Below are 14,957 nucleotides of genomic sequence, written 5' to 3' on the forward strand. Positions count from 1 at the left end.
CACATAAGATGGACAGGCATGGATGGGATGCAATGTGCCTTGTTAGAAGGAACCCCCAAGTCCATTTGAATATCTGAATATATGCCGGACACTGTGTTAGGGGATGCAAGGAGCAGAAAAAGAAACTGTCCTAGCCCCTGAATAACTTACATTTTATTGAGTATCTCCTCACTTGAAGCTTTCCCAACATGCTTTCATTTTAGGAGGTCTCGGTTTCTAAAATCCTCAGAAAGTACTGTTAGCACGGGCACCATTTCTTGCGTCCCTGCACAAGGTTGATACCAAAAGCAGTTTGCAAATTCCTACCCCAGACATGAGAAATCTGAGTTCTATGGATATTTTGAGGGTTTTATTGGGGAAGTAGAACTGGGAGGGAATCTCCCCTTGCCCCTGTTTAAATACAAGATTTCTCTTTGTTCTATACTTTCTGTGTAAGGAAAGAAGACTTAGTCATAAGAGAAGGTAAAGAAAAAAGGAGGCAATGAAGAAAATACCTCAACAAAAAATCTAGGCAGTCCAATGGCTAAAAGTGTTTGACTTGGAGTAAGGCAGGCCTGAGTTCAGATCTTGCATCTGAAACTTCAATAGCTGTGACTTAACCTGTAATGCTTGTAGACTTAAAATGACCATAAGGTGCAGAGAAGATACCAACCAGCAGGGGTCAAGGGAGTTTCATCGTCTGAAAGTACTTTATATGAATGAATTGGGATTCAGTTTCCTCATCTGTAAAATGGAGATAATAATAGTAGCTATGTCACTGGGTTGTTACAGCTTAAATGAGATGATTATATATAAATTCAAGAGCAAAGTAAATGTTTGCTGTTGTTGTTGTTACTATTATTGAAGCCCTACCTCTATAGGGAAGGATAAAGTCAAATCACTGGCAATACAGATTTGGAGGAAAAAAAATAATAGAAGGCCACTCTGAAGGATAAACCAAAGCAGGAAAGTGGGTTAGAGACTGGAGAATGATAAATGGCAAGGGAAGAAGTTGGGGTGCATTAGAGCTGGATGATGCTTTCCTGGCTTTGTGAAAGACGAATCAATTTCCCTGCAGAGTACATGTGTCAATCACTTCTGATACTTTCAAGGCCTTCTCCATGAGCTTTTTATTTTATTTTTCATGTACTGCTCCTCTTTTGTTCAAGAACTGTGCTCTTCACTTTCCAATTACCACACCTTGTGAAGGTGTATTTCAGTAAACTAGGGCTGACTCTTCTATCTCCTGGCATAAGCACAGATTTAGAAGATTACATTGGCAAGAGTAGCAAAGGCCTGAGTCTGAGAAGGTTCCAGAAATCAGGGAAGTAGAACGGGATCATGGAAAGGTACGCTGTTTTAGCTGTGTGGCCCTGGGCAGATAATCTAACCTCTTTTAGCTTCAGTTTCCTCATCTATAAAATGAGAGAGAGAGAGAGAGAGAGAGAGAGAGAGAGAGAGAGAGAGAGAGATAAACAGACAGGTAGATAGATAGGTAGATGGATAGATAGAGAAGTAGATAGATAGGTAGATAGATAGATAGATAGATAGATAGATAGAAAGAGAGACAGACAGATAGATAGGTAGATAGATGGCTGGATGATGGATGGATGGATGGATGGATGGATGGATGGATGGATAGACAGGTAGATAGATAGATGGATACATAGATGGATAGATAAATAGACAGATGGATGGATGGATAGATAGACAGGTAGGTAGATAGATAGATACATACATACATATATACATACATACATACATACATACATATATACATACATAGGTGGATAAATAGGTAAATGAATGGATGGATAGATAGATAGATAGATAGATAGATAGATAGATAGATAGATGGATGGATGGATGGATAGACAGGTAGATAGATAGATGGATACACAGATGGATAGATAAATAGATAGATGGATGGATACATAGACAGGAAGGTAGATAGATAGATAGATAGATACATAGATAGATAGATAGATAGATACATACATACATACATACATATATACATACATAGGTGGATAAATAGGTAGATAGATGAATGGATGGATAGATAGATAGATAGATAGATAGATAGATAGATAGATAGATGGATGGATGGATGGATAGATGAACAGCAAAGACAACACACATGGGGGAGTTAGAAAAGGAGGAGGAGGGAAGAAGGGGCCCGGTTCCAATGATAAGGCAGCTGGTGAGGAGGAGTCATATGAAGAATGAGTGGAGAGATGGTTATGTTGAGGCATGAGTGAGGTGAAGCATGGCTGAGACCCTTCCTGAATTAGTAATGCAGGAGGAGGAGACACTAATCAAGAGAGTAGGACCTCAGGGAGGAGCTTTCTCCAGGGTGGGTTGGATTCCTTGACCTCAAAGTTTCTATCTGTTCTGCATCTATGATTCTATGATTCCAAATCTAGGTCTGCTACTTACTACTTAGTGATCTTGGACAAGTCGCATAACCTATTTGGCCCTCAGCTTCACATTTGTAAAATGAGGAGGTTGGTCTACTTGACCGTTGAGGTGCCTTCAAGCTCTATGGTCTTTGGGAAGAAGGATCAGGTGTTGAGTTAACATTGGCAGAGGGGTTGTGCATGTGTCCTGCATTCATTAAATGTTATGGGATTGTTAATTCGTGTAACAGTTTTATTTCTGCTGAAATATCAGGATAAGACTATCTGAGACCCTTTCTGTGATTTTTCCAAGGCCTGGTTTCACCCTGGTTAACAGATCAACTAAGACATTTTAGGATTATATGCCTGGAATCCGAGGGTTTAATCCTGTTTTCAGGGATACCCATTGTCTCCCTGACTTCCTTATAATTGTTTTATGATAACTGGGTAGCACAATGGATGAAGTACTGGACTTGGAGCCAGGAAGACCTAAGTTCAAATTCAGCCATAGATACTAGCTGTATGACTTTGGGCAAGTCACTTAACCTCTCAACCTCAGTTTCTTTATTTGTAAAATGGAGATAATAATATCTACCTACCACAGTTGTGAGAGCAAAATAAGGTATTTCTTTGTAAACCTTCAAGTGCTAAATACTAGCTATTACTATTGTTGTTATTATTGTTATTATTATTATTATTAGTATACCATTTAAGCTCCTTCGACCTGTTTCCTCATCTGTAAAATGGAGATAGTAATTGTGCATACCTATGTCATAAGGATCAAATTAGATAATATCCGTAAAGGTTTTGGCAAACCTTAAAATACTTTTTAATTTATTATGTATATTTATTTTTGTATATATAATATAATATAATATAATATTATAATATATATTATTTATTATGATGAATATATATTTATTTATTGATAAGTGGGAGGGATTAATGAGGACAGGGAAAAGGAGGGAAGAAAAAGTCAAGAAGAAATAACTGTAGGCAAAAAGGGTAGAAATCCAACTTTAAAGAAAATAAAAGGCAATGTTTATTTATTATTTATTTATTTTTATCATTTGTATTTATTTGTTATTTGTAAATGCTAGCTATTAATAATAATAGTAATAATAATAATAGCTAACATTTATATAACACTGACTATGTACCAGGCAGTATTCTAAATGCTTTACAAATATCATCTCATTTGATCCTGATGACAACCCTGGAAAGTAGGTGCTATTATTTTCCCTAATTTATCTCAATCACTGTGCTAGGCACTAAGGTATATGAGAGCACAGAATAAAGCAATTCCTACTCTTACAGAGCTTAATTCTAATGGAGACGTCCACAACTATATATTAACATGTATAACGTAATTATATAGCTTTTTAAAAAGTCAAATACACAGTAGTTAAACACCAGGTAATTTGAAGATTCAAGAAGTAGGAGGCATCAGGAAAAAATTCATGCAGAAAATGGCGCTTGAACTGTATCTTAAAGAAAGGAAGGGACTCTGTGAGATGGAGGTGAGGAGGAAGTGTATTCCAGGAGTGTGGGGTAGCTGGGCACTGTGCTAGGCACTGGGCAGACAAAGACAAAAGTGAGAAAGTGCTTGTCCTCAAGGGGCTTACCTTGGTCCTTCAACAACAGACATGTGGTACCTCACTAGGCCCAAATTTAAGTTTTTCCAGCTTGATAGAATTTGGAAGTTTTCTAGGTATAGCCTTTGAGAACCTAGGGTGACCACCGTCATATAACAATGAGACATTGGCTAACACATCACTTCAACAGCAAACATTCGTTAGGTAATCCACTATGTGCTAAGTCTGTCCTAGAAACTGGGAATACAAAGATGAAAACATATCAATTTTTGTGCCCTCAAGGAGCCTACATTCTAACAGGAGTAGGATGCACACATCTAAATTGGTGTTACGGAAAGAGAACTTCATTTAGAGTTGGAGGACTGGCATTCTAATCCTAACCTGACTACTTACCATCTGGGTGGCCTTGAATGAGTTATTTCTTCCTGGGACTCAGTTTCCTCATCTGCAAAATAAAAAAAAAAAAAAGATGGACCTTGAAGGGACTTCTAGGGTCTATGACCATCCATTGATAATGTGTGATGTTGCCAGATAAATCTTAGACAGTGGCCTGAGTCTCAGAGAGTTTAAATGAATTGCTTTATGACCCAGCTGGGCAGGATTTGAATCCTGGTCTTCACAACACTACAATCAGCTTTCTATACACTTCCCAACACTGCTTCTCATACTGCAACTATACATCACGATGAATATCCCATGAAATCTCTAGGAAAAAGGTAGCATGAGGTGGCAAACCAAAGCAATTTCTTCCTTGTTTATTACTTTTTATGCTTTCTGAAATCCCTCTGTAGTTTCATCTGGGGAAATGTTTCTCCTTTTGATCATCAATTAGATGGTGCTATGGACCCTGAATCCAACAATTCTTTATAATATACTTAGTTGGATATATATGCCTTCTTCAATCCAATGCACATTTCTTTTTATTTTCTTTAAAGCTATATTATTACCCTTTTTTCCTACACAGTTATTTCTTCTTGACTTTTTCTTCCCTCCTTTCCCCTGTCCTCATTACCCAGCTCCGCTTTTTTCTGTAACAACAAATAGAATTCAAGCAAAATCAATGGCTACAGCTATGGCATCAGATATCCTATCTGTAGTTCCCACCTCTCTGTTGAGAAGAGAAAGGTGAATTTCCTTATCAGTTCCTTAAGACTGAAAGGATTTACTATAATTCAACATAGTTAACTGCTTTTTAGAGTTGTTTTATTGTTGTAGTATCACGTACATTATTCTCTTGCTTCTGGTTTTTTCTACTTGATATCACGTATAAGTGTTCCGATGCATCTCTGAAAGCCTCATCCATAATTTTCTTATTTTTTTGGATTGGACCTATGATTTCATCAGAGTAGGAAACAGCCAGGGAGACAGCTCTTGTTGCTAATGGAGATCAAAGTAACTGCAGCATCTAATAGGAGAGAGTTTTCTTGGGCAAACAGAGGTTAAGCGACTCATCTGTGGTCACAAAGACAGTAGGGCTCAGAGTCAGGAAGGCTTTTATAGCCTTTCCAACTCAGAGGTGCGGTAGATACGGGGCAAACTTGCTGTGTGGTCTGGGACATGTCACCTTTCTGAGATTCAGTGTGATTTCAATCAAAAGCAAAAGTTGCATTAGGTCAACCCTCTGAGGTCCCTTCATGGAGGCAGGGTGACCTAGGCTTTAACTCCACCTCTGACATAAGCTGATAGCATGGACCTCTCTAGACCTTGGTCCCCTCATCTGTAAAATGAGGGGATTGGGTTAGATTTCTCTAAGGTCCATTCCAGACCTAAATCGATGATCCTAGGACTTGAATCTAATCTTCCTGACTTTGAGGCCAGCTCTTTATCTGCTGCAAAATTTCTTATGGCACAGAAATATTCCATTACATTCATATACCACGATTTCTTTAGTTATTTTCCAATTAGTGGGCACTTTGTTTTCTTTTCTCCTCTTTTCTTTTCTTTCTTCTTCTTCTTTTTTTGTTTTTGCTAATACAAAAAGTTCTTCCTTGATTATTTTTATATAGGACCTTCCGTTCTGCTGCTGGCATCTTTGGGGGTATACGTCTAGTAACAGGCCAAAGGGTATAAATCATTAAGTGAATTTTCTTGCATAATTCAAATCTACATAAATCATTAGAATTCTTATATATCACAAACAAAACCCTGCAGGAAGAGATAGTAAGAGAAACTCCACTTAAAATAACTCTAGACAGTATAAAATAACTGGGAGTATACCTGCCATAAAAACCCAGGAACTATGTAAACAAAATTATAAAAAAAAAACTTTTGTATACAAATGAAATCAGATTTGAATAATTGGAGAAATATTAATTGTTCATGGGTAGGAAGGGCCAATATAATGAAATGACAGTTTTACCCAATTTATGTATTCAATGTCATCCCAATTAAATTACCAAAAAGTTATTTTACTGAATTAGAAAAAATAATAAAATTCATTCTTAAGAACAAAAAATCAAGAATATCAAAGGAACTAATGAAAAAAAATGTAAAGGAAAGAAGTTTATCAGTACCAGATCATAAACTATATTATAAGGTGGTAATTATCAGAACTATCTGATACTGTCTAAGAAATAGAAAGGCAGATTAATGGAACAGAGTAGATATATGATTTACAACAGCAAATTCCAAACTGATTTTTCAGAATGGTTAAACCAATTCAAATCCATATGAACAGTTTATTAGAGTGACCGTCTTTCCACAGGCTGTCCAGTTTTGATTTCAACAAGCATTTGTAAGTTCCTATTATGTACAAGGTGCCCTGATAGGCACTAGGGATACAAACAGAAAAATCTAAACAGGCCTTGCCTTCACAAAGCCTACATTCTACAAGTGGTGTGGTTGGGCCTGGGGGGAGCAAGACCATTTAAACATAAAACTGATCATTAAATCTAGGAATTTTGAAATAGCCAATGAACTAAGAGTTTAGGAGACCTGAGTTCTAGTCCTAGGCTTGAAAACTGTCTTCAGGTAATATAGTCATTACTCTCAAGTAGCTGAAGGATTGCCACAGGTAAAACACTCATTTACTTAGACCCCAATGGGCAGAACTAGGAGAATGAGTGGAAGTTACAGAAAGGTGTATGCTGTCTTCATGCAAGTAAGACAGGGATATCCATCCTGCAGCCAGCTCAATCCAGCTCAGCTCGTGAGCACGTGCACCTCCAAAATTGGCAATCGTTACTGATTGGGGCTAGGTTAATTTTATTGTTGATTGTCTAGATTAACGAAAGTGTGAATAATGAAGATTAAACATAAAGGCATACATACTTGGTTTTTTCTCTCTTTTTCTGCAAAGCCTAGTAGTAAAATGTTTGTAACTACACACTATATTGCTTTGGCTCAGCAAGAGTTCAGTAGAAGACTGGCAGAATGAGGTCATCACCAGATGGAGGCCTGGTAACCAGAGGTTAATAATAGTAGTAATAATAGTAGCAGTAGTGGTAGCGGTAGTGGTAGTGGTAGCAGTGGTAGTAGTAGTAGTGGTAGTGGTAGCAGTGGTAGTAGTAGTACTAGTAGCAGTAGTAATAGTAGGAGTGGTAGTAGTAGTACTAGTAGCAGTAGTAATAGTAATAGTGGTAGTGGTGGTAGTAGTAGTAGTAGTAGTAGTAGTAGTAGTAGTAGTAGTAGCAGCAGCAGCGGCAGTAGTAATAGTAATAATGGTAGAGGTGGTAATAGTAGTAGTAGTAGTAGCGATGATGGTAGAGGTGGTAATAGTAGTAGTAGTAGTGATGATGGTGGTAGTGGTAGCAGTAGTAGCGGTGGTGGTGGTAGTAGTAGTAGTAGTAGTAGTAGTAGCAGTAGTAATGGGCATTTATAAAGCCCTCTAAGGCTTACAAAAGGCTTTACATTCATCATCCCATTTAAGCTTCACAGCACTACTGACATAAGGAAATACTTCCTAACAGTTAGAGTTGCTAACACTGGTGACCAACCTTGGGAGGCTGCCATTGGAGGGCTTAGAGCAGAGGGTAGCTGACTTCTCGTTGTGGATGCTGTGTCCTGACTGTCTCCGATATCCCTCCCCACTAAGAGATGCCTTAGATATATGATAAACCTGCTCTGTGGTCTGGGGCACGTCATTTCACCCTTCTGAGATTCCGTTTCCTTACTGATTAAATGTAGGGATTGGATTAGATCAACCCTCTAAGGTCCCTCGTGGGTCAATGTCTTTGATTTCTGTGATTAATATTGACTTTATAATAGCTAGCATTTATATAATGCTTGGTGGTTTGGAAAGTGATTTACTCATGACCCCATTTAGCCCTCACAGCCACCCTCTGAGGTTTGTGATGTTATTCTCCCCATTTTACAGATGAGGAATCCAAGGCTGAGACAGGTTAAGTGACTTGCCCAGTCACATAGTTACTGAGTGTCTCAGGCAGGATTTCAACTAGTTCTTCCTGACTCCACGTCCAGCTCAGCTCTCTATCCACTGTGTGGAGCATTTATAACAGAGCTGAGAAGCATTCCTTGAAGGCAAGGGGGTATTACACAAGATGTCAGAGGTAGCAGTCTTGCAGAACTCTAAAGGCTCAAGGAGTAACTGGGCCTCAGAGTCTTCAAAAAGGTCCATTCTGTCTTTCTTTGTACAATATCACACTGTTTTCCAGATGTCAGATAGAGGTGTCTTCGCCTACTGATGTCTCAGCCGTGGGCCACTAAGGAAGTGGGACACCAAACACAACGGCCCCTTTGAATATCTCTCCCAGAGCTGGGGACTGTTCCCAGAGATGGCATTTTGTTTCCCTTGTCTTAGTGTGATGTGGAAAAAAAATCAGCTCTAACTTGAAGAGAGATTCTTCCTCTTCTGTACCCCAAGCCTTGACCCTTGGACCCTGGCTCTGTTCTTTCTTCGCCAATGGTGAGCTTCCAGGAGTATGACATTTGAAAGCAAAAGAAGGGGGAGGGATTGGTAGAATAGTGTACACCCAAGCTGGGATACTGGAGAAAACTACTGGGGCATTAAAAACGTTATTAGATTTTAATTCCTAAAGCATGATGATGATGATAAATTACGTTGTCATGGTGATTTAAGTTTTTAAAGTTCTTCTCCCCATTTTCCAGATGAGGAAACTGAGGCTCAGGAAAGTTTGGTCACCTGCCCTAGGATACATAGTTGGTAGGTGTCAGAACCAGGTCTTTTCACTCTAAAACCAGCATTCCTACCCATGTGCTACATTGCCCAGAATTTCTTTTTGGGGTCAGACCTATGATTTTTATTGGCATAGGGAAATCCCAGAGTGGAAATTCCTTCTACTGATACAGATCAGTAGCTTACCAGTAACTTATAGTTAGAGAGTCACCTGGGGGTACTGAGGGGTTAAATGTCCATGAGCACACAGCCAACCCTGGTTGTCTACTACACTCTACTGTCTCTTGGTCCCTTTAACTGATTCTCATACGACATGCGTTCAAGGTCTTTTCACCATCTTCATTACTCTCCAGGGGTGTGATGGAGGAAGCTTGCACTGATAATCCAGAATTGATTATTAAATTTTCAGTGTGAGCATTTATACTTTGGAAATCAGCAAATGCTACCAATCGGGGTTTGATTTGTTGTTTTTCGTTTGTCTAGGCTCAAGAAATTGATGGAGAACATAAAACAGTGTCTTGTGTACAGTAGGTCTTTTCCTCCCCTGGAGAGCTGGTTGTTAAACATTTATCACCACACCCCTGTTGCCTTCCCTTGGACACTCTTAAGTTTAATAACATCCTGCCTAACATATAGTACCCAGAATGGAATAAAATATACCTCCTGAAAGGGTCTGACTAGGACAGAGTCCAGAGGGATTAGCATGTACCACATCTTGGACACTGTGGTATGGTAGGAAACTTGAGATTTGGAGATAGAAGAATTCACTTCAACCCTAGCTCTGCCACTTCCTCTCTGAATAACTTTGTGCAAGTCACTTCTCACCCTAGAGAATTCCTCTACTCCTGTGGCCCCTTCCTTTGACTGTCAGTTCGTCCAGGGGCCACCATTTTAAGGACGCACCAAGTTCAGCCAGGTTCAATCCTTCATTCCTCTCCTGACTTCTTCCATCATGCCCCTGCATGCATAGCTTCTCTCTCCTCCCCCACCTTCTATTTTTCAGCTTCCTTTTATCTTTCCCCATTAAAATGTAAGCTCCTTGAGGGCAAATTCTAGTTTTTCTTTCTTCTTGCATATACACCACCAGAACTCAGCCCAGTGCCTGGCACATAATAAGTGCTAAATAAATGTTTCTTGACTTGACTTCACTTCTCTGTTGCTCAACTGTTAAGTGAGGGGTTGTCCTAGACAGTACTTAAGGTCCAGTCAGTCTCTCAGTCAACAAGAATCCTACAATGATCTTAATGCAGTCTTACGTATGTGTAGATTTCTCAGCTATCACATCACACTGTTGACTCACATTAACCTAAATCCTTCAGATCTCTTTCAAACAACACGTCATCTAACTAACCATGTCTCACCCCTCCCGCCGGTGATTTTTTTAACCCAAATATAAGAGTTTGTATTTAACAGAGTTCATTTTAATCTCACTGGATTTGACCCAAGTTCTAGCCTGTCAATTTTTTTTTTTCAGATTCAGAGTGTCATGCAAATACCAGCTCTCCCTCACAGTGTTGTGTCATCTTCAGACTTGATAAGGATGTCAGCTGTGCTATTGAAAAGAAGTTAAATAACATCTGGGACCCCATCGGACATCACGATGACATCGACCTTGACGGCTATTCTTAGAGTTTGACTACTCATCAAGTTTCTGTTCTACCTGACTATGCTTCACTTAGCCCACATCACTCCACCTTTTCTACAAGAATCACATGACAGCCTTTGTCAAATGTTTTTCTAGAATCTTGGCCAACTCTACATGGGGCATCCATTTAGTTGTTTGCTGTTCACTCGTTTTCAGTCGTGTCCGACTCTTCGTGACCCCGTTTGGGGTTTCCTTGGCAAAGATACCAAAGTGATTTGCTATTTCTTTCTCCAGCTCATTTTACAGATGAGGAAACTGAGGCAAATAGGGTTCAATGACTTGCCCAGGGTCACACAGCTAGTAAGTATCTAAGGCTGGATTTGAGCTCAGGAAGATGAGTCTTCCTGATTCTAAGCCCAGTACTCTATCCATTGTGCAACCTAGCTGTCCCACCCATTTAGTAACCTTATAAAAAAAAGAAAAAGAAATGAGATTAATTTAGCATGATTTGTTCTTCCTGTGGCCTCTTTGGCTCTTTGTAATTGATGCTTTCTTTTCTCAATGTTTATTGACCATCCCTCCAATAACCCAGTCTAGAATTTTACTAAGAATCAAAGTCTAGCCCACTGGCTTTTAGTTTGCAGACTCCATTTTCTTCCCTTTCAAAAAATTCAGATGTTTGCTCTTTCCAATCCTCTATTACCTCACATCTGCCTTGTCTTTCAGTACCTAAACATGTAGCCTGTCTGGTCCTTGTGACCTGAATTCATCAAGGCTGGTTAGAAGCTCTCTCACTGCCTCCTTACTCATCTAGGCAGTCCACTCAGCTTTGTTCTTGCCTTTCCAGCCTTTCCACATTGTGGGACTCTTGTCCTCATCCTTGTCCTCCAGGAACTTTTTCACAGAAGGTCTTCCTCTCATTTTCTTGGCATTGCCTAGATACAAGTGGAATACTTGGGGTTGCTCATCACTTAGCTCTCACTCTCATTTCCATGTTTGACTTACATCTCTCAGATATCCTTCATGCCACTTCTCTGTTGGATTTTTAAAATGATCTGAAATAAATGTGATGATTCCTTATTAACAGCTGGCATTTATTTAAGGTTCACAAAGCACTTGACATATGTGATCTCATCTGATCCTCACAATAAACCTTGGAGGCAGGTGCTGCAACATTCCCATTTTACAGATGAAGAAACCAAGGCAAAGAACTTGGTCAAGCTTACACAGCTAAGGAAGTATTTGAGGCAGGACTTCCCTTTCTCCATATCCAACACTTTATCCACTGCCTCCCTAGCTGATTCTTTGAATGAAAGAACACATATTTGGTGTAAGAAGGGATTTACTTCTATGCCATTTTGGTCTATTCTACAGAAACTGGTTTCCCCTTGAACAGAAGCACTCCAGGTCTGAGCCACAGTCTAGTTTTCAAAGAAATCTTATTCGTAGCAAAAATAGTCTGCAATGCAACTTAAAGTTTGGGTCAGGAAAAAGAGAATCATTTCCCCCCATTCCATTCACTGCTTCTTTGAGCCTTTTGAGTCTTTACGGTATGAACATGTAAACTCTATGTAGGTATTCTTTTCATTTTCTTTGGGAATAGGATGGATTTAATGTGAATGGTTTTCCCATTTGCAGTTTGTCCACTTATTTTGCTTCTCCTCTCCTCTCCACCCCCATTCCTCCTGCATGTTGCTAAACTTTTCATCCTTTCTTTACTCATAGGAACTCCATAAGCAGATGGAAAGCAACAAATACGTTGTGCTTGCTAGAAATAATAGCTAACATTTTTGATTTTTGGTTGGGTCTGATTGAGTTGTAAATATTGGGGGAAAAATAACTTTAGAGATTATCTGTGCATTTGATTCATTTTTTCTCTTCCTGTCCCTCATCTGGGCAGATAATCGAGAATTGGCAGAACTTCAGAGGTGTTCTCTTGAGGGAGATCAAATGGTTCTCACAACCCATCTTCCACCAAAGTGGTAAATTTCTTTATTCCCATGGGAAAGTTATTGCCTAGGCTAGCAGAACAGACGTGGGTCTGGGAGGTGAAGAATTCTCCTTGTCTAATTCATATTCTGTGACCATCACTCCCCCAAAATATCTAGGTTGGCCATTTTGTTCCTGGCACACACACATTTATACAAATATGCATGTCTCAACATGTACACAAGGCATTCAAAATTATGTCAAGGTAAGATGCCAGGAGGAGGGACTGAAGGTCAGTGGTCATGGGCCACATTTTTCTTGTTAATGATGATAGCTCCCCCTCTGTGCCCCACCACCCCCTTGAGTTCAGGGACTGCTCTTTGAACTCTGACCACCCCAGTGGTGGGAAATTAATGATTAACCCTTTGGCACCGGCACTGGGCATGTTCCTTTACTAATTGGTAATGTAAAACCCATTAACAATTAGCATGGGGACATCCTGCGTCCAGATGTTGCAAGGTTAATGAAAAATTAAATGTCAGATTTTGCTGGGGGGGAGGGGGTGATTAAGAACTTTGTCATACTTATGGTCCTTTTGACCTTTCTAGTGGGAATTGAATTGGCCACTCTGAGCCAGCCCTCCAATTCCTGGCTGGCTGGCTCCAGCTCAGAAAGAAAAAAAAAAACATTCAGAACCAAATCTACAGAACCACCAATTAAACTATCCATCACCACCCCAAAATGGAGGGCATTCCAAAGGTCATATAAGCAGCAGATTCAATGGACAAATAATTGTGAGAGTTTTGCCTACAAATATATCTGGTAATTGAAAAAACAAAACAAAACAAACCAATTCTGCCGTATTTAGGCTCTTGGAAATGGATAAAAGGGGCACTTACTGAAGAAGTTGATTTGGACTTGAGGGCCCATTTGTCCAAGTGCCCTATTTATTAATAGCTCTTTGTTCTCACAGTAATGGTCAAACAGGGATTTTGAGTGGGATCCTCATTTTCTTGTAAGCCATATCAGTGCAGTAATCACTTCTGGCAGAAGACCAGCTGTAGTTTGCATGTTTAATAAAAATAGAACACCAGTGCCATATTAGAATCTCTCCCTTCTTTTAAGCAAAGACTTCAGGAAAACCCAGTTTCCCCTTGGACTCCCATCAAACCTGCCTAGTTTAGATTGTGGTCTTTAAAAATATATATATATTTTTTTTAAATCACGAAAACATCTTGATTATCCTCTCCTCATCTCTTTCCTGAATGGCCTTTCTTAATTATGGTCTAAGGCCATTTACCAAACTGGGGAGAGGGTCCTTTAACAGTCTTTCTATTATGTCTGGCACTCGTGTGAAAGGATATTATATCCATGTGCATTAGAGATTGCTTGTAAAAGATCAAGACAATAAGAGCAGATCATAGGATAAAGGTCCACTTTCCTCCTCCCAGACAGGCTGTCTCTGACCGAAGAATGCAGTTCATCAAAAGTGTCTGCAGGTTGTCAAACTCGGTGAGGTTTGGGGACACTCAGAGGCTGTCATGGCCAACATGAAGATTTTCTGTAGGGCTTTACCATCACTCACCCCGAGGAAATAATCACTCACTACGCTCTGCATGCTCTCATGATAGAGCTCCCCATTGGAGAGAAAAGAGCCATTTTTATCAAAGGACAATATATCCCTTCTCCTGGTCCACGTAGCTTCCATTATCAGGCCACAATAAATCATATTTATGTTCCCAGTTAATAAGACTGATTACAACGCAGGTTCCAGACATGGGCAAAGCAAAGCAGGTGAAAAGATGTTTTAATGAAAATATGATAAGAAAGAAGCTTCTTGGGGACATTTGGGGCTATTATTTGTAATGATCCCAGACAATTTGGGGTACATCTTCTTTAGCAGCAGTTTAAGCTGCATAAATTGGCTTGCTGGTAGATAAGTAGAAATGATAAGAAAAATCATGGTATCTTCTCGTGTTGTCTGGAATCATTATATACATAACAAGTACAAAATGAGTTTAATGTCCATGCTGGGACAGGAGGGGAAACATTTTCAGGAAGGGATGATTTGGCCATTATTCAAGGATGATTTAGAAATGTTCTTCTTGTCTTTGTTATTAAAGGTGCATGCTCCATGAAATTTTGGAAAGCCAGGCTCTAATTTTCCTCATCTTAAATGAATCTATAACTCTTCCCATTTGTCTCCAATTTCAAAGTTGTTTCTCCTTCTCTGAACACAGTCCAAAGAGACAAAGAGATATATATTTTCCACTCGATGTGTGTGCAAAGCTGCCATTAGTGCTAATGCAAGTTAAGTGCCTGCTAGCGAAGAGAGAAGACCCCAAAGTTTAACATTGAAAGGTACCTTATTAAAA

Source organism: Phascolarctos cinereus, unplaced genomic scaffold (assembly GCF_003287225.1).
Source record: "Phascolarctos cinereus isolate Bilbo 61053 unplaced genomic scaffold, phaCin_HiC Scaffold_5;HRSCAF=322, whole genome shotgun sequence".
In the NCBI taxonomy this organism is placed as follows: domain Eukaryota; kingdom Metazoa; phylum Chordata; class Mammalia; order Diprotodontia; family Phascolarctidae; genus Phascolarctos; species Phascolarctos cinereus.